A 19,895-nucleotide genomic window follows, 5' to 3' on the forward strand; every position below is an offset into this window, starting at 1 on the left:
TTAATAGTTTAAAATATTAGTTTTTTCCCATTGTTTTTGTCTTTCTGGGGCATCAGTTAAGTATATGTTGGACCCTCTTTGCCTGTCATCCATTTCAACCACTTTATCTCTGGCCATTTTTACTCCTTGCCTACCTCATTTTTGTGATCACAGTTCATGGTTGTTTTTCTACTTTTCTTCAAGACTCCTATTACTTTTGTATCCAAATATCTTCTCTGAGCACCTTTTAATTTAATTTGTATTTTTGTTACATATATTTTTCTATTTCTTTCTTGCGTTTAATCAACTCATTTTATTGTTATTTTTGTGCATTCTGTTCTGTGTTTTTAATGCTTGTACTTCTGATTCAGTCCAGTTTTTTAAATATGTTTGAAAATATTTAGTTGGAATGTGCTGGTGCAGTTTTCATTGGCTTGTATTTTTGTTTTTGTTTAATTTAGATAAAGGGAGATTTTCATCAGCAGAAGTGAATTGTGTTGATGTTGGGAAAAGAAGGATGTCAGCATACTTTGCTCTTTTTATACCATCAGAGATTTAATCTTTCCTTCTTATTTTATTCTTCCCTTTTACTGCCTCGTTATCCTCTGGAAGCAGTGCTTCACTAAAGCTTCCACTTCCAGTCTTGCTTCTTAATATGTAAGTAGTGTTGTAAACTATCAAGTACTTACCTGTGTTCAGAATTTTAGACTTTAATATTGCACTTTCCCTTTCTAGGCAGAAGTTTTCCTTTGCTTTGTCTAAGTCATCTGTTGTTCCCTGTACTCCTTTTCACAGAATCCCTTAAGACTCCCCTTGCCTACTGTCCACACTTAGAGGCTTACAGCATCAGGGGAGCAGTAGGAGCTCTCTGTTGGAATTTTTCTTCTCTGCTTAGAGGTGACTTGAAGGCTGCAGTATTTTCTGAATGCATAGGTCATCTAAGGTTTAATTTATTCTCTTTGTTAATGTATCATTTCATTTAGTAGGATATGGGGAACATTCATAGCTACCATTGTTCTCTGGAGCTGTAAGATTCTTTTCCAGTTTTTAAAGTAATTTTGTTTGTGAAATTTATTATTCCTGAAACCTATGGATTAGAAGACTGACCCTTAGAGATAAACTATCCTGTGCTGTCTCTTGGGAGGACAGATTCAGCAGAAAGTTATTGGCTCTTCTCAGTTTTTCCTTTTTCCTTCTCTCTCATAAGCAACAAGAGTAGGAAATAAACTCCATTACTCTCTTTCCTGGTGTGTTTGCTGTTAACTTGCAGGTTACCTTGGGACACAGTTATCTTTCTGAGGAAGTTGTCAATGGCATGCTCATGTTGGCTGAAGTGGGATATTCATGGGTTTCAAATTAAGAAATAATATGTCTACTAAGTCCCATCAACTATTTCCAGTCACCTGACACTATTTAAATCAACTGTGATAAATGATGTAATAGTGTGCATTTTGAGTAAAATTCACTGTTATTAATGATGGCTAAACCCATTTATATTAGTCTGCTTGGGCTAGCGTAAAAAAATACCATAGATTGGGTGTCTTAACAAAGTTATTTGCTCACAATTCTGACTGCCAGAAGTCTGAGATCAAGGTGCCAGTATGGTTGAGTTCTGGTGAGGGTTCTGACTTCCACACAGCTTTCTCACTGTGCCCTCACATGGCAGAGAGAGGGACGGAGAGAAAGCTAGCTCTCTGATATCTTTTATAAGGGTATCAATCCTGTTACGAAGGCCCCACCCTTAAGATCTCATCTAAACCTAAGTATCTCCCAAAAGTCCCATCTTCGAATACCATCACATATGGAGTTAGGGTTTCAACATATGAATTTTGGGGGAATGCAATTCAGTCCATAGCGCCACTCAAGATAGTACCTGCTTGGAGTATAGAATTCAGGATTCTAGCAGGGCAAGGAAAGTCTGACACTGGTGGTTGGGAAGAATAGTGTTCTTGAAAAGAACAGAAATAAGTGTATTGTTGATAGTGTTAGCTAAGTATCGTAATCAAATGGAGATGAGTTCCACAAAGAATTGAGAAAGAGCACGAGAGATGGCAGCCAAAAGAAATGGTGAATGCTTATTAATGAACTGCAACATAGCAGGGATAACGCAAAAGAAATCAGTGAGAAATAAGATCATATATTAATATATTAGATATTCCTGAAAAGACCCCAGAAGATAAAACAGCAACTCAGATATAAAGACATAGAAAGTTCTTCTTTTTGGGATGTTCTACTTTTCCAGAGGGCTATACATAAGTGGAAATTATGCTGTAAATTTTATTTCCCTAAAACCTGTCTGTGGGTGGGATAGCTAATCAGGTTCTTACTAGCTGTGTGCTCTTATATAAATTGTAACTTTCTGAGCTTTAATTTCCTCACATAAAATTTTGGGACACATAAGACTTTCCTCCCAAAATATTAGCCCACTCAATATTTGCTTTCTTTTAAGGAGACTATCCTCATTATATTTTATTCTTGGTTCCCTCTCTGCATTCTCCTAGTAGAAGATAGGATAGAGAATAGGCAATAGAACTGTGTATGAGGGTTCTCCAGAGACTAGGATATAAATATATATGTGAAATTAGCTCGTGATTACAGAAGCTGATAAAGTTCCAAGATCTCCTTCAAGGTAAGCTGGCAAGCTGGAGACCCAAGAAAGCTGATGGTTTAATTGCAGTCTGAGTCCAAAGGTCTGAGAACCAGGAGAGCCAATGTTGCAACTCCAGTTCAAAGGCCAGTAGGCTCAAGACCCAGGAAGAGCCAATGTTTCAGTTCAAGTCTGAAGGCAAGAAAAAAGCAATGTCTCAGTTTGAAGGCAAAGAGAATTTTCTCTTAGTCAAGGGAAGGTCAGCCCTTTTGTTCTAATCAAGCCTTGAACTGACTGAATGAGGCCCACCCACATGATGGAAACAATCCTGTCTATCCATGCCACTGATTTAAATGTTAATCTCACCTTAAAACACTTTCACAGAAATACCCAGAAAAATGTTTGACTAAGTATCTTGGCACTCTGTGGCCTAATCAAATTGGCATGTAAAATCAGTTGTCATAGTTGACAAGAAGGGAATCTCATCCTGTTGGCAAGACTTGCCGTAGAGGGAAAGGAAACAGCAAAACAACCTAGAATCAAAATTATAAATAATTTTGATTTAGAATTTAAATCACAGGAAATATTCTATTGTTTTTGAAATGTGATTGTGACATCACCAGTGAGGCTAGTCTTTACAGTAATTTTGGTTCTGAATATGAAAATCCTTAATTTTTAAATTTGGCAAATCAATGATGTATTTTGGGACCACCTCCCCCACTACCTCCTTGAAAGCCAAACTTTATAGCAGCAGAGTCCTGTCTTTTGGCTTCCCTGGGCCTCATTGGAAGAAGAATTTTCTTGGGCCATGACAATAGCAAATGAGCTCTCTCTCTCTATATATATGTCGCAAAAAATAAAAATAAAAATAAAAAAATAAAGTTTACAAATTTGTGTTGGGCCCCATTCAAAGCCATCTTGGGCTACATGTGGTCCATGAGCCACAAGTTGGACAAGCTTGTTCTATAGCTTACCAACAAGTAGGCCTAAAGAAAGAGGAAATATAGTTCATTTTAAGGGGAAAATAGCCTACAAAAGTTTAACCTTCTGAAGAGTCAATTGAGGCTGTTGAAATAAACTGATAAGGAACAGATTAATTGGAGAAAAGGCATACAGATTTATTAATATGCACACAAGCCGAATAAAATGTGAGACTCTGAGAAGGGCCAGATAGCTGAAACATAAATAGCATAAAGGAATAGGAGCTTGATACATTGGGGGGAGGTAGCAACAAGTTAGGGGAGGGAAAGGGGAGGAACCAAATGATGAGCAAAGGCTGTCTTATTATTCGGATAAAAGTTGTTTTAGAGCTGCATCCAAAAGAATAGATGGTAGCCTGTCTGCCTGCAGTGATGAAGTAATCTCCTCTGTGGTGATTAATCTTTCCTGGTTGCTTGATGAGTTTCCTAGGGAAAGGATTTCAGACCATTCTGTTCCCTTTTGGAAGAACTTCCTTCACTCAGTCAGATAAGGGAACTTCAGAGAAAGGCCCTCTCTGCACTTCAGAAGAGAAGTTGTGGGAGGAGCAGAAGGTCAGAGAAAAACATTGATTCTTTCTGGAGCATTTTAATCTCCTTTGTTCAAAGCACTCAGCATGTTTGGGGTGTCATTTTCTGAGCCCCAATACTACTAAATTGTAAGATTACTGACCTTTCAATGTTGAAAAATGTCATCTTCCTAAAACATACACACAAAAGAATACAGACAGCAGAAGAAGGACAGTATATTATCTAGCCAAGCATCCAGCACAGTGCTTAACACTTAGTAGGTACTTTATATTGAAGGAATGACCCTTTAGACTTCTTTTGCTTCAATAATATCAAGTATGTATTACTTAAAGAAAATCTGTAGGAAAGATAAAGTTAAGAGATTAAAGGTGTTAAAACAGAGTTTTTTCTTGCAGAGGAAAGAATAATCAGGGAAGAGAATGCTATAAAAACTAATGAACCTTCAGACATCTTAAGGGAAACCTAAGATAGATGGTCCCTCTTGCTAAAATTAATACTAAAGAAAGTAGAGGAAGCCCATGGCGGGGAGCAGGGCGGGCGGGGTGGGGGTAGGAAGCCACACAAGAATGCAAAAGTGAATTTGTTTACCGTGCCTTTCAGCTATAAGATTTATAAAAAGAAGAAGTTAGGAGAAGAAGGAAAATGTCCTGAACAACTATTCTAAATAACATTACCTTATAAATGTACTGAAATGTTAACTCAGCAGGAAATAATTGAGATATTTGTTATTGTTTTGTAAAGATGCTAAATAAGAGGGCAAACAGTACTTCAGAGAAGATGTCTCTTCATCTAGGCACATTGCCTAAAAAGCTGAAAATTATCAGCAGATATTATTCTAAATGGGATTTGGAAAAGAAGAAATTTTGTGGATTAAATTCCAAATGAAATTAAGATTACTGTGGGAGAAAAATTGCTGAATACTGGTCTATTTCACCTACTTTCTTGATTAGCATTCGTATTTGACCTCTTTATCATATTTATACATTTCTATTTTCTATTAGGCTTCTCCAAAAATTGTTTTATAGAGTTTTTATGATTTTGACAGTTCAATGTTTATATTCCAAACAAAAGTGATAAGCTTTTTCAAGCGTGTGTTACTAAGGTCTTAGAGAAAATAAACCCAGTCATTTGATACAACAGCAGGGAAATAGGAGTCATCTTTCTAAATCAAACCAGCTATTCATACACCTACTTATTATCTCATTTTATTCTACAATTATCCTACATACCTGGTTTTTCAAGTGTGCATAGGAAGCTATTCTGTGCATGCCAGTATACTCACTATTTCTTAGCTCTTTCTTTTTTTTTTTAAGACAGAGTCTCACTGTGTCCCCCAGGCTGGATTGGAGTGCAGTGGCATAATCTCAGCTCACTGCAACCTCAGCCTCCCGGATTCCAGTGACACTCCTGCCTCAGCCTCCTGAGTAGCTGGGATTACAGGCCCAGGCCACCACACCTGGCTAATTTTTTTTTTATTTTTAGTAGAAACGGGGTTTCACCATGTTGGTCAGGCTGGTCTTGAACTCCTGAACTCAAGCAATCCACTCGCCTCAGGCTCCCAAAATGCTGGGATTACAAGCATGAGCCACTGCGCCCAGCCAGTTTTTTTCTTTTTTTGATGATACAAGTGCTAAATGAGTTAGTTACCTTAGTTTTCTCTAAAGTCCCCTTCTGAAGGAAGCTGCCTCACCTATGGCCATTGCAGAAAGAGATCTGGCCTATTCCTATGTGACCATTCCCAGGTACAGTGATTAACTAGACCAGCGGCAGAATCCTTATCCAAATGAAAAAGAATGCTGACTTCTGGCATTGGAGATAGCTTTCCTCAACCATGATGAGTTGGGTCACTTCACATTCTTGCTCCAGATTCCAAACCAGGTAATTCTAAGAAGTACTGGTTGGCAGTGAGAAAGGAAGCTGAAAGGATACAAAGAGGCTTAAAGCAGAAGGAGGCACACAAGAGCCAATGTTCGGAGAAAGCAGAAAGCATGAGTAAGAATGAGGAGAGAACTGATCAAATGTTAAGTTGTCCGTTGATAGAGAAAAAGCAGAGTATAGAAGAGAGAAACAGCTGGAGACTTGTTTAAGTTACATTGAGATGAAAGTTCACCTGGCTGCTGTTGAGATTAAATAATCTAATCCCCAGTCCTGGTTTGTTTCCAGAATGGCCTCCCAGTTCCAAACAGAATCAAACTTGGCTGTTCCATAATTCCTTACTTACCTGTTCCTTTGCCTCCTTGTGTGTTCAAAATACAATAAAACAAAACAAAAAAACAGAGAAATATAGGCAAATGATTTCAGGTATAACTGCAGTGAATAGTGAGCAAAATGCTGATCTGCACTTTATAAAAAGAAGTAATTGGGAGAAGGAAAATGTCCTGAATGACAATTCTAAAAAAAAGTACTTATTAAATGTACCAAAATGTTTAAACTGAAATGTTTAATACTGATCTTATATTGTCCTCCCTTCTACTCCCTCCTCCCTCCATCCTCCCAAAATACAAAACACCTAAGAAAACACACTCTGACACAGCCAGTTTTTGATTGGATATCCCTTTGAGCTGGTTCTCAGAAGCCTAATACTACTATCATGTTCCTAATTGCTGTATTAGTTAGGAATGTATTAGGTTATGTGCAACAAAACTAAGTAATGTTTAAATAATTTTTTTAACATTGAAATTTAGAAAAATGCAGTTGCAGATATTGATAGTGTCTTAAATATAGACTTTGGGAGACTTTCATAGGCTTTTCCTCAGTTACTCATTCATGTCCACATTTCAGGCAAGGTAAAGGGAAGAGGGATTCTCTTGTCTTACTAGATAAAGTGAAAGTCTTTCCAGGGTCCCCAACGGTCTTCCATGTTTACTTTCATTGTTAAGAATTGTGTCACATGGTCATTTCTGCTTATTAGGGAATCTCAGAAAGTACTTGGTAATGACTGGTGTTGGGCACCACGTTCTTCTGCAGGAAAAGTAGTTTCTATTAGCAAGTAATAGATGTTATAATAGAGATGATAATACTGATGGAATGGACTCTGTGACAGTATGACACCAAATTATAAACAAGCCCCCTAAGGCCATGCCTTGAGATAAGCAGTATTAAAACATTTGCAGCTCACTGACTGCCAGATGCTGACTGATACTCTCCCACCCCTATTCCACAAGCCATAAGTACAGCTTCGATTTGACAAGAGACTGATTTCGGTAACTTTCGGCCGATGAGAGACTACTGGCCGTGGACTTGTTCTGGCCAGTTTACAGAGGCTGCGCACTGAGTGCCTTTGCCTCTGCTGCTTCACCTTTTGACATATTGAGCTTCACCTTTTGACATATTGGGCCTAAATACATTTAAATGTTAAGTCTCTATGCCAAAGAGGCATGCATGCACGTTTGCTTAATACACATGCAGATAGATGTCCCCCACTTTGTCAATATTCATAGTTCCTCCTATAACCTGTTGAATATATATACCTAGCTAACCTGCTTAGCATAAATTCCTGTCTCATCTTTCCTCCAAAGTGACTGTTTTTGGCCTCTGCTGGAGGCTATCTATACTTCCCTGCAGGCTGCGACACTTTATAGAAATAAAGTTCTCTTGAAATTTGTGAACCTTGAGATGAATGAGATGCATACAGACAGCACTGGAGAATGAACACCCAGAACTAGGGACTTACCTGGGTAAGGCTGTCCTCATACTCAACTAGCCATCTGTTGGTGCTACAACAGCTCAAGCCTAAATCCTGAAATTCGCACTTTTCTTTTAGCTTGAAAGAAATTTAAAGCTACAGAAGAATTACAAGAATTGTACAATAATATGTCTATATGTATGTATGTATCATTGTTATATAATATATATTATCATCATTGTTGAACCAGTTTTAAATGTTGCAGACATGATGACCTTGTCCTAAATACTTGACCATATATCTCTTTAGAACACACATATTAGCCGGGCGCGGTGGCTCAAGCCTGTAATCCCAGCACTTTGGGAGGCCGAGACGGGCGCAACACGAGGTCAGGAGATCAAGACCATCCTGGCTAACACGGTGAAACCCCGTCTCTACTAAAAAATACAAAAATCTAGCCGGGCGGGGTGGCAGACGCCTGTAGTCCCAGCTACTCGGGAGGCTGAGGCAGGAGAATGGCGTAAACGTGGGAGGCGGAGCTTGCAGTGAGCTGAGATCCGGCCACTGCACTCCAGCCTGGGCGACAAAGCGAGACTCGGTCTCAAAAAAAAAAAAAAAAAAAAAAAAAAAACATTTTTTTTTTTTACATAACTTAGGTCAATAATCAAATTCAGAAAATCTGATATTGATTTAATACTGTTATCTAATATAGTGTCATGTTTCAATTTTGTCTATCCTTCCAATACTGTTCGCTCCCCACCCTCCCACTCCAATTCAGGAGCCAGTCTAGGATTATGACATGCATTCAGTTACCATCTATCTTCAGTTTCAATTTTTCTTTGTCTTTTTGTGACATTGACTTTTTTTTAAGAGAACAGCTGGTCGTTTTATAGAATTCCATCAATTTGGGTTTGTCAGATTATTGACTTATGATTATATTTAGTTATGAATTTTGGCAAGGATATTGCAGAAGTTATGGTAGGTTCCTCTTAGTGCATCTTATCAACATACACATGATGTCTGTTTATCCCATTATTGGTGATGTTCCGTAACTTGCTCCAGAGTACCCCCTTTCTTTCTGTAATTGTAAGTAATCTATGGAGAAGATGCTTTGAAATTGTATACATATTTTATTTCCTAAGAAACTTTCATCTATTGATAATCCTTTCCTGAATCAATTATTATTAAAGTTTGTTGTAAAATAATGAATTTCTAACTCTATCAAAATTTCTTTACTCCCTTCATTCTTCCCCTCCTTCTTCCCTTGCTTCCCTCCCTTCCTCCCTCTCCCCTCCCTCCCTCCTTCTCTCTCCCCTCCCTCCCTCCTTCTCTCTCCCCTCCCTCCCTTCCTTCCTTCCTCCCTTCCTTCCTTCCTTCCTTCTTTCCTTCCTTCCTTCCTCCCTCTCCTGTCCCTCCCTCCTTCCCTCCCTCCCTCCCTCCCTTCCTCTCTTCCTCCCTCCCTCCCTCCCTCTCTCCTTCCCTCCCTCCCTACCTCCCTCCCTCTCCCATCCCTCCCCCTCCCTACCTCCCTTCCTTCCTTCCTTCCCTCTCTCCCTCCCTCCCTACAAAACTGCTACAAGGAAACATTGGGGAAAATCCCCAGGACATTGGTCTGGGCAAAGACTTCTTGAGCAATACCCCATAAGCACAGACAACCAAAGCAAAAATAGACAAATGGGACTACATCAAGTTAAAATGATTCTGCAAAGCAAAAGATGCAATAAACTAAGTGAAGAGACAACCCACAAAATGGGAGAAAATATTTCCAAGCTTCCCCTCTGACAACAGATTAATCAGTAGAATATATAAGGAGCTTAAACAACTCTATAGGAAAAAATTCTAGTAATCTGATCAAAACAGGGCAAGAGATTTAAATAGACATTTCTCAAAAGAAGACATACAAATGGCAAACAAGGATTTGAAAAGGTGCTCAGCATCACTGATCATCAGAGAAATGCAAATCAAGACTATAATGAGATGATCCTCTCACTCTGATTCAAATGGCTTTTACCCAAACAACAGGAAATAGAAAAGACTGGCAAGGATGTGGAGAAAAAGGAACTCTTGTACACTGTTGGTGGGAACGTAAATTGGCACAACCACTATGGAGAACAGTTTGGACATTCCTCAAAAAACTAAAAATTGAGCTTCCATATGATCTAGTAATCCCAGTGCTGGATAGATACCCCCATCTCCCACCGGAAAAGAAACCAGTATATCGAAGAGATATCTGCACTCCTATGTTTGCTGTAGCACTGTTTACTAAGCTAAGATTTTGTAACAGCACCGTTTACTAAGCTAAGATATGGAAACAACCTTAGTATCCATCAACAGATGAATGTATAAACAAAATGTGGTATTTATACACGATGAAATACTATTCAGCCAGCCGTAAAAAGAATGAGATCCAGTCATTTGCAACAACATGAATGGAACTGGAGATTATTATGTTAAGTGAAATAAGCCAGGCACAGAAAGACAAACATTGCATGTTTTCACTTATTTGTGGGATCTAAAAATCAAATCAATTGAACTAGAGAGTAAAAGGATGGTTACCAGAGTCTGGGTAGTGTAGAGGGGGTTTGGAAGGAGGTAGGGATGGTTAGTGGGTTAAAACAAACAAAAATAGAATTAATAAGATCTACTTTTTGATATCATAATAGTGTGACTGTAGTCAACGATAATGTATATTTTTAAATAACTTAAAGGCAATTGGGTTGTTTGTAACTCAAAGGATAAATGCTTGTGGGGATGGATACCCCATTCTCCATGATGTACTTATTTTACATTGCATGCCTGTATCAAAATACCTCATGTACCCCATAAATATATGCACCTACTATGTACCCATAAATTTTTTAAAAAAATTTTAAAGTTGAAAAATGTATTTTTTAATGATCCTGATTTGGTCAGTGGGAGCTCCTTTTTGGTTTCTCTTATTTTCTTATTTTAAAAGCATTTTATTACTTCCTAGGCAAGAAAACATTCCAGATTTCTTACACTAACCCAAGAATCATTCATTTCTACAAGTAGAATCGTATTTAGAAATGAATACTTGGACTGCAGGTGTCACTTTGTAACTGAGATGTCTCAACAGTCAGTGCTAGGAAATAAATGTATGTGTGTGTGTGTGTAAATTTATACTGATATTACTCATTCCCATCCAATAGCACAGAGTTCTTCCTTGCCTTTCTCCTTTCCATATTTGTATCTCTCTTCTGCTATAATGGAAACCCTGATTCCTAAAATAAAACAATGTTTACTTATTTGTACAATTCTATAATAGTTACAAAATTGCTACTCCCATGCCACCACAATCTAGAAATCTATTAGAGGTCAAAATTTCTTTGCACATGCTCTAAAGTTCCTTTGGATTTCCCTCCGCCCCTTGTGGTTATGTCATGCACTTGGTTAGGTTCACTTGTTTCTATTTGTATTCAATTTTAGTTTTTTCCCCACTTTTGTTGACTTATTTTTATTTTTTAATGTTTAAAATATTTACACATTTTCTGAATTCAAAACTTTGCAAAAAGATATTTCAGAATTATGCTGATCCATTCTTGATTCTTCTCCTCTATACTCACTGAATACTCTTTCTTGTATTTCTGATATTTTTCTAGGATGTAAATAAGCCATTATCACCTGTCAACTTGATTATCTCTATTGCCTCCTAGCTGGTTTTGTCCCCTTTCAATCCAGTGATTTGAATCTGGGCTGCACAATAAAATCTTTTAAGGAACTTTAAAATATATTGGTGCCTAGATTCCACCTCCAGGGATTTCAAGTAATTCTTCTGTAGGGGGCTGTTATTGGATTTAAAAACAAAACAAACAAACAAAAAAACTGCCTAGATCGTTTATGAGACTACCTAGATGAAAACCACTGGGCAATTCAATGATCTTTCATCAATGAACATGTCATTATATTACATTCCCAGCCTAAAATTGTGATAGCTTCCCAGTGTCCTCAGCATGAACACCTAACTCCCCCCGTGGCTCCATGATCTAGGCTTACTTCTCCAGTCAGACTTGTGCCCCTTCTCCCTAACCTTCCTTACCTATGCTATAAGAACCATCCAGAGTAAACTACTTTTATCTCCCGGTATCCAAGGGGATACCAAGGGCCTGGCCACCTCCAGACCTTAGCATACACTGTATCTTCTGTTTAAACCCTCTTTTTCCTATTCTTTATCTGGCTAATATCTAATCATTTGGGTGCCATCATAGATATGACTTATTTTAATCACATCTTTCTTACCTGATCTTCCATGTCTGGTTTAGGAGCCTGCATATGTTCTTCCTTGGACCCCCTTATTACTCTTTTAATAAAAATGTGTAGTAACCTTCTGCTTTTTGCTTATCTCACCCTACTAGATTACAAACTTCATGGGAGAAGGGCCAGCCTGTGTCTGTCATCATCAGTGCCTATCACCATGCTTGGCCATCGTGGCCGCTCAATGAACGAGTGGGGAAATAAATAGCTGTGTGGGTAAACAAATAAATAAATTGCATTCTTTTGATAGAATCCACTTGCCATAACCAAGTTCCAAAATCCTCACTGGTAATCCAGTAAGAGAAACAGGTAGTGCAGGGTTAAGTGTGTGACAGGTTGTACAGATGCTTGACTGACACGTTGACTTATTTATCCATATGATGATTTCATTTATTTTATTTATTTATTTATTTATTTATTTATTTATTTATTTATTTATTTATTTTTTGAGACGGAGTCTCGCTCTGTCGCCCAGGCTGGAGTGCAGTGGCTGGATCTCAGCTCACTGCAAGCTCCGCCTCCCGGGTTCACGCCGTTCTCCTGCCTCAGCCTCCCCAGTAGCTGGGACTACAGGCGCCCGCCAACTCGCCCGGCTAGTTTTTTTGTATTTTTTGGTAGAGACGGGGTTTCACCTTGTTAGCCAGGATGGTCTCGATCTCCTGACCTCGTGATCCGCCCGTCTCGGCCTCCCAAAGTGCTGGGATTACAGGCTTGAGCCACCGCACCCGGCCAACAATTTCATTTATAATTATCAAAAAAGTATTTACAATGTCCACAGTCATGTTCTGAGTACTTCCAGTATAAATGCAATAATATTACCTGGGACATAGTGTCTTTTATTTTTCTGTAGAGCTGTCAGTATTCTTGTACTTTCCCTTCTCCGTCCTTCTTAAATTAAGTACCAGAAGAGACTTTAAAGAAAATGTAATTTAATCTTTTAATTTTACAGATGAAGATTCTGAAACTAGAGAAGTTAAGTAACTTACCCAAGGTCATGCAGCTGTTTATTGTCATATATCTGTATCATTTTCCTCCTAATTGAAAACTTAACTCATTTCCCTAAATTAATGTCCCACTTGGTAAAGTTGTAAGCCCCATGATTTCCTCCACTGTATTTTCCCAATAGGTACATGAGCTCTGTTTCCTGAGCTAATCACCACCCAACCCCCCCGTGTAGTGGACTTGAACACAACAATTATCACTTGTACCATTTGCTCTGAACATACAAGAATGCGTTTTTAAAGTTCTCCTAAGAACCTCATATTGTTCAGACAATGGCAAGAGTTAATCTTGAAAATTGCAAAACCAGAATGTGTTGAGTAAATTGAGATCCATTTTCTCTGACAGCATTTGGCCTAGGCAATGATTGCAAAAGCTCCATCTGCGTTTTTGTAAGATATCTTCTTTATGAGTACACTTGCAACAACTTGATTTAGGAGTGCACTTCCGATACTAATTTGATGATTGCTGCTCCTGCTGTGGAGAAATAGAGGCCTTTGGTCTTCACGGCTTTCAATCAAAGGCACCATGCTCAGGAGGTACACTATGTTCCGTGAGAAATATTTATTGTGCCAGTATTCTCTCTTGGGACTATAGCTTTCAATCTTTCAAAGTGCATTTTGTTTCAGAACTTTGATTTTTACAAGTGTAAAATTCCTTTCTATTGCCCCTTTTCCCTTTTATTTGTTTTCCTAGACAGAATTTCTTAAAGTAAACAAAGGTGAAGTGGTAGCATTTTTCATAGAAATGTAGATGTTTCTGTTTTTTTGTGGTAAGTAAAGGCTTTGCCCAGAAAAAAAAAAAAAAAGAGGATGAAATAGATTAAAACATATATTTGATGCCAGTCCATTCCTCTTTCTGTGATCTCCTTTTTGTTAGTTAAAACATTCATTCAATATTTATTTGGTGCCTACTATGTGTAAAGCACTGTGCTAGGTGCTTAATATTGTAGGTATATTATTATAATATAATGATTCTATTTATTTGTATCTTATGTTAGTCTAATAATAACAAACTTCAACAATATACATTTCTACCCATAAACTTGCTTTCCTGTGTTCCCATATAACCTAATGTATTAGTTTCCAAGGGCTGCCATAACAAAATACCTCTAACTCAGTGGCTTAAATTACAGAAATTTACTGTCTTGTTTCTAGAGACAAGAAGTTGACATAAAGGCATTGGCAGGGCCATATTCCCTATGAAGGCACTAGGAAAGGATCTATTCCAGGCTTCAGTTACAGCTTCTGATAGTTCCTTGTCTTGTGACAGCAAACTCCAGTCTTCACATGGCTTTCCCTGTGTGTTTGTGTATGTGTGTGTGTTTATAGACAATTTCCTATTTTTATAAGGACACCAGTCATATTGGATTGGAGCCCACACTACTCTGGTATAACCTAATCTTAACTAATTGCATCTCCAATGACCCTATTCCAAATAAGGTCACATTCTGTGGTACTTGGGTAGCCCCAGTTGAGACTTCAACATATTAATTCTGGGGCACACAGTTCAAGCCATAACACCCACTCAAATGTCACCAATTCCAAAGCCATTTTTACTCAATCTACCATGCCTCCTACACGTTAAGCAGTGTTTTCCTTAACATCCGTACCATTTCATCTATACCCTTTTTTACCTATCTGATTCATATAGATGGCTTATGTCATTTTCTGGACTTTATGCTCCTTAATATTAAGACCCATAACTGATAACTATTGGGTATCACTAGGGTAATGCTCTACACATGTTAAGTCACATAAACATAAAAAATGAATGAATGATCCAACCAAAAAATAAATATTTACATAGCCATTTCTGGCTAGAAAATGTTTTTCTATACATGATTTCATTTGAGTCTCAAAGTAATTATTTTCACTGTGCATGTAGGAATCATTATTGTCACTTAGGACTGTGGAAACTGACACCCAATGAGGGTAAATTTTAGAGTCATATGGACATGGTGGAGGCTGCACCAAAATTCAGGTCTCCTGACTCTAAATTTAGAATTACTGTTTCATTGTATTTTACTCCCTTCAGAGATACTCTTATCGCTATGTTATACTTCTGCCACCCCAATTAGTGGTCAGTGTACCCAAAGTACTGTAACTGCCCACAGTTTCCCCTTATGAGGCAACTTATCTAAGAAACTTCCAGTCTTATACCGTGACATGTCTCCCCTTCTCTCTATCTCTCTTCTTCTCTCTGTCTCCTCTGTGTCTCCGTCTCCATGTGCGCACATGTGTTTATATATATATCTCTTCCTTTGGGGTTAAGTCATTCAGTGAGACCAAATTAAAATCAACTTTCCTTCTAGAATAGAGTGTTTAATGTTTTAGGGAAAAAAACGTCTGATTCTGGGGATTCGGGCACTCAGACAGTCTGAGGGTCACATTATGGTAGACAGTAGTTACACTGCTTTGAATATCATTTCTGTTGTTGTTAAAAACAGATTCAGACAGTGCCGAACAGACCAAGCCCTCTTAGGGACGATGTCTATAGTCTATAGACATTAACTCTGACTAATCATAAGGAAGGAAGTATTTTTTCAAAATGATAAAACCACACATCTACTAACTCATACAAATGTGTGCGCGCACACACAATCATTGCATTTAATAACTAACATTGAAATATTGATATAGCATTGCTCTCTGAGATAGATTTAGACATAAGACCTTCCTAAACACAATGAAAATGATTATAGAATCTCAGCTTTAATGCGAAATGTCATGATATAGATAATTTTGCTTCATTCTGTTTTACAATTCTAATATTCCAATCTCTCTGTGAACTCCTACCTTGTTTTTCCAAGGTTGCACGAAATATACCTTCTTCCAACTGTGTAATAATATTAATGTTAATTCATGTGCATAATGTTTTAAAATTTGCATAGAGTTTTCACTGTATTTTCTCTTTTTAACCTCAAGACTATTCTATGAGATAAACAATTCTGCTATCTCATTTTGAGAAATGACTCAACCTGCCCAAGATGATAGGCCTGAAAATGAGAGAAGCAAGACTTGAACTTGGTATTTTGGCTCCAAATTTTAAGCCCATTTGACTTTATTTCCTAGTATGGGCTTTCTTATTTCTTTACTTTCTGCACATTTTAGCTCCTGAACTGGGTTAGAATTTATTGTGGTGGTTAGCAGTCTACCCTGCACAGGGCTTTATACTATGGAGAAACTTGGGGTTTGAACTCCAGCTTTTCTACTTCTTGCTGGATGATCCTACCACATCATTTGCCCTGCCTAAGCCTCAGTTTCTTCATCTAAAAATAGTGACAATAATAGCACCCATATCATCGGATTTCCGGGAAAATTAAAGGAACTAATGTATGTAATGTTCTTAAAGTGCATAGCGTCATTCTATTGGCATTGCTACATTATACAATTTACAAGTTGTAAGTAGTTGGATGAGATACTTTTTGTTTTAGTTTCCTCTTCTGTCAAAAAAAAAAAAAAAAAAAAAAAAGAGAGAGGAAACATTAGGTACCTTGCAGAGATATCACAAGGATTAAATAAAATAACATTTGTGAAAGTGCTTAACACAATGTTTGGCATATACTAGGAACTCAATAATTGTTCATTTCCCACCTGTTTTCTGTCTTTCTTCAAGGAGACAATCAGTAAATGCTTACTGGATTATGAGTGACTTCTTTCATGCAATGATTTTATGACTGTTTTCTAGTGGCTCTAAATATGTTTGCAAGTGTTCGATATTTAGGTGACTTTGACAAACTGTTCTAAAGCCCCAAGTAGAATAGCAGGCAGTTCTCTCAGAGAGGCAATGTAAAGAAATTTAGTTAGGTAGTTCAGAGCAATTGCCAAGTAAGTGGCTCCCTTATGAAAGCCCCACTGGTGTCTGAGAGACCCACATATGACTGAAAACAAAGATGCTGGATTTCAAAGGGAAGATATGTTAAAGCAAAGAGGGACAAAAGTGATTTGTTGTTGGAAACACTCATCAGAATTTGCCTAAATAGACTGGCCTTCTGAATACTTTTTTTTTTTTTTTTTTTTTTTTGAGACAGTCTCACTCTGTTGCCAGACTGGAGTGCAGTGGTGCGATCTTGGCTCACTGCAACTTCCGCCTCCTGGGTTCAATCAATTCTCCTGCCTCAGCCTCCTGAGTAGCTGGGATTACAGATGTGTGCCACAACGCACAGCTATTTTTCGTATTTTTGTAGAGATGGGGTTTCACCATGATGGCCAGGCTGGTCTTGAACTCCTGACCTCAAATGATCCTCCTGCCTTGGCCTCCCAAAGTGCTAGGATTACAGGTGTGAGTTCCTGTGCCCAGCCATGAATACTTTTAAGTACTGATCTCAATATTAAATTTGGCGGATTCTAAGTGTCTACTGATAAAGTCTTAGTGCACTTTTTTAAGTAAGTTAGAACATTTAAGTGAACAATTTTCTCAATTTTACAATCTACTTCCACATCTATTTTTAAATTTGGCTACCGCTGCTTGCTTCTTTATGATGTGTAATTTACTACAAAATTATATATTTAGTTTTTTTTAGGATATCATTATTTTAATAATTCTGTGTTCAAATACTTGAAAAGTTTGAGAAATGCTGTTATGAAAATCCAGTTTTGTCTGGGTACAGTGGCGCATTCCTATAATCCAGCACTTTGGGAGGCTGAGGCAGGGGGATGGTTTAAGCCCGGTAATTCGAGATTAGCCTGGGCAATATAGGAAGATCCCGTTTCTACACAAAAGTTTTAAAATTAGCCAGGCATGGTGGCACATTCCTGTAGTCCCAGCTATTTGGGAGGCTGAGGTGGAAGGGCCTGTGAAGTTGACGCTGAAGTGAGCTGTGATCACAGCACTGCATGCCAGCCTGGGTGACAAGGCAAAACTCTGTCTCAAAAAAAAAAAAAAAAAAAAAAAAAAAGGAAAGAAAGAAAATAATAAAAAAAATTACAATGTTGTTACTTTGAATATTGTTCAGCATATCAAAAAAAGAAAAGGCTAACGTTATGTTGCTCAAGATTAACAATGGAAACTGCTTTCTCAAAAGAGGATGAATTCAAAGCCAACATTTACTGTGATATGTGTCTCTGAGCAATGATGGGCACAGAGATCTATCTCATTTATCTTGGCTTTTCCAGTATTTAGAAGCAGTACCTGGGACAGAGTAAAGCCTCAACACATATATGCACATTACATAGAAATTGTATGGAAAAAAAAAAAGAAATGAATTTTTTCAAAAAACACTTGATAATTTTGTTAAGTGGCTTCAAGATACTGTCTCAAATTTTATTTCTGTCACTAATTTTCTTTCTCTCTTTTTCTTAATGACCTTTGAGTCATATGATTTTCTTTTTCCCCAGAATTCTGCTGCTCTTTCTGATTCAATGCCACCTATTCCCAGGACCCTTGCTTGGTATAACTCAAGGTTATAGGTGAATGTCTCCTTTACCCATCCTGTTTACAAATGAGCATACATTACTGTAGTGTCAAGAAATTTAGGAAACACGCTGTGTTGGGAAATGCTACAGCATTAGTGAGGTATCATCCCTGTTCTTAGGAGTTAATCTAGTGGGAGAGAGAGATACACAGACAACTAATTACATTACAAAGAAGGAAGAAAAAGTGCTGTGGTTAAAGTCTGAAAAAAATGCTGTGGTTGCAGAGTGAAAGGAATAATTAATTCTAACTGAGAGGATAAGGAACAAAGAAGGAAAGAAACTAGTATCTGTTGAGAGCTTAAAAGGTGCCAAGGGTAGGGCCAGAGCTTTTCCGGGACTTTGAGAGGAAGTTCCCTTTACGCAGAGCCAGCGGGTGTTTAGGGCTATGCTGAGAAGGCATGAGGTCAAGAGGCAAGAAGCTGATGGGAGAAACATCCTCTCTTTCTCTTCCTGGAGAGATGAAGACTGGAACAAGGAGTACTGAGGACTTGAGAAGGCTTGGCTGGAAATGAGGTTGGTAAAGTCAAACTGGTTTCAATTGAAGTGAGGAGGTGGAGGGAGAATTTAGGCAAAGATTAATGAGTAAGAACAGGCTTCAGTATGAACGGTGGGCAAAGAAAGAGGAGTTAGAAGAAAAGGAAAAGGGAGATCTATATGTTGGTGGGGATAAATTGTGGGGGGGAAGGAGAATGGGGATAATGATCACAACTGCCTTTTAGGGTTGTTTTGAAGCTTAAACAAGACAATGAATGTAAAGTTTTAGTGCCTAGTACATGGCGACTACTCAAAAAAAGTTAATTTTTCTTCTTTTTCTTGTCCTTTTTATAATTATTATTAGCTGAACCAGTAATGACACTGCAAGCAGTTTTATCATTAGATTTATTATATTATGGTATACTGTGTTTTTCTCACATTTTCAATGAGTTGGAAGCTTTTGTGGACCATCTCTATTTTATATACATATAAACTAAGACAAAAAGAATATAAGGAATGGATTCTTATCCTATAAGAACAAAACATTTTCTGTGTGTAAAATATACAATTCCAGAATTTCATGCTCTTTTTTTTTTTTGGCTAATCATATTGTTTCATAATATGTATCCTACTTTGTAGAAAATATAGTAGTAAAAAATTATCCTTAAATAATATAAAAGGGAGGTCTATATTTATGTTGGTGGCAATAAATTGTGGGGGAAGGAGAGAGCAGGGATCTGGGTGTGGACTGTGAATTGTGATAAAGACACAGATAGGTGTGTCTATTTAGTGGGGAGAATTATTCAGTCCCAAAGTGTCGAAGGCCAGTGGATGTATTAGCTTACTCTGCCCTCTTGGGACTTAGGGCTCCACTATGCTGGCAGGTGTTGGCTGATCCCTATAGGAGAAGGGAGCAATTGTCAATCTGCTTTTTGGCCTTCTAAAGGTGATTAAACTGTCACCATCTTGATTTTCACAATACCATAATAGATGCATGGCAAGCAAGAGGGTAAATTTCATCAGTCAAGAGACTA

Source organism: Rhinopithecus roxellana, chromosome 1 (assembly GCF_007565055.1).
Source record: "Rhinopithecus roxellana isolate Shanxi Qingling chromosome 1, ASM756505v1, whole genome shotgun sequence".
In the NCBI taxonomy this organism is placed as follows: domain Eukaryota; kingdom Metazoa; phylum Chordata; class Mammalia; order Primates; family Cercopithecidae; genus Rhinopithecus; species Rhinopithecus roxellana.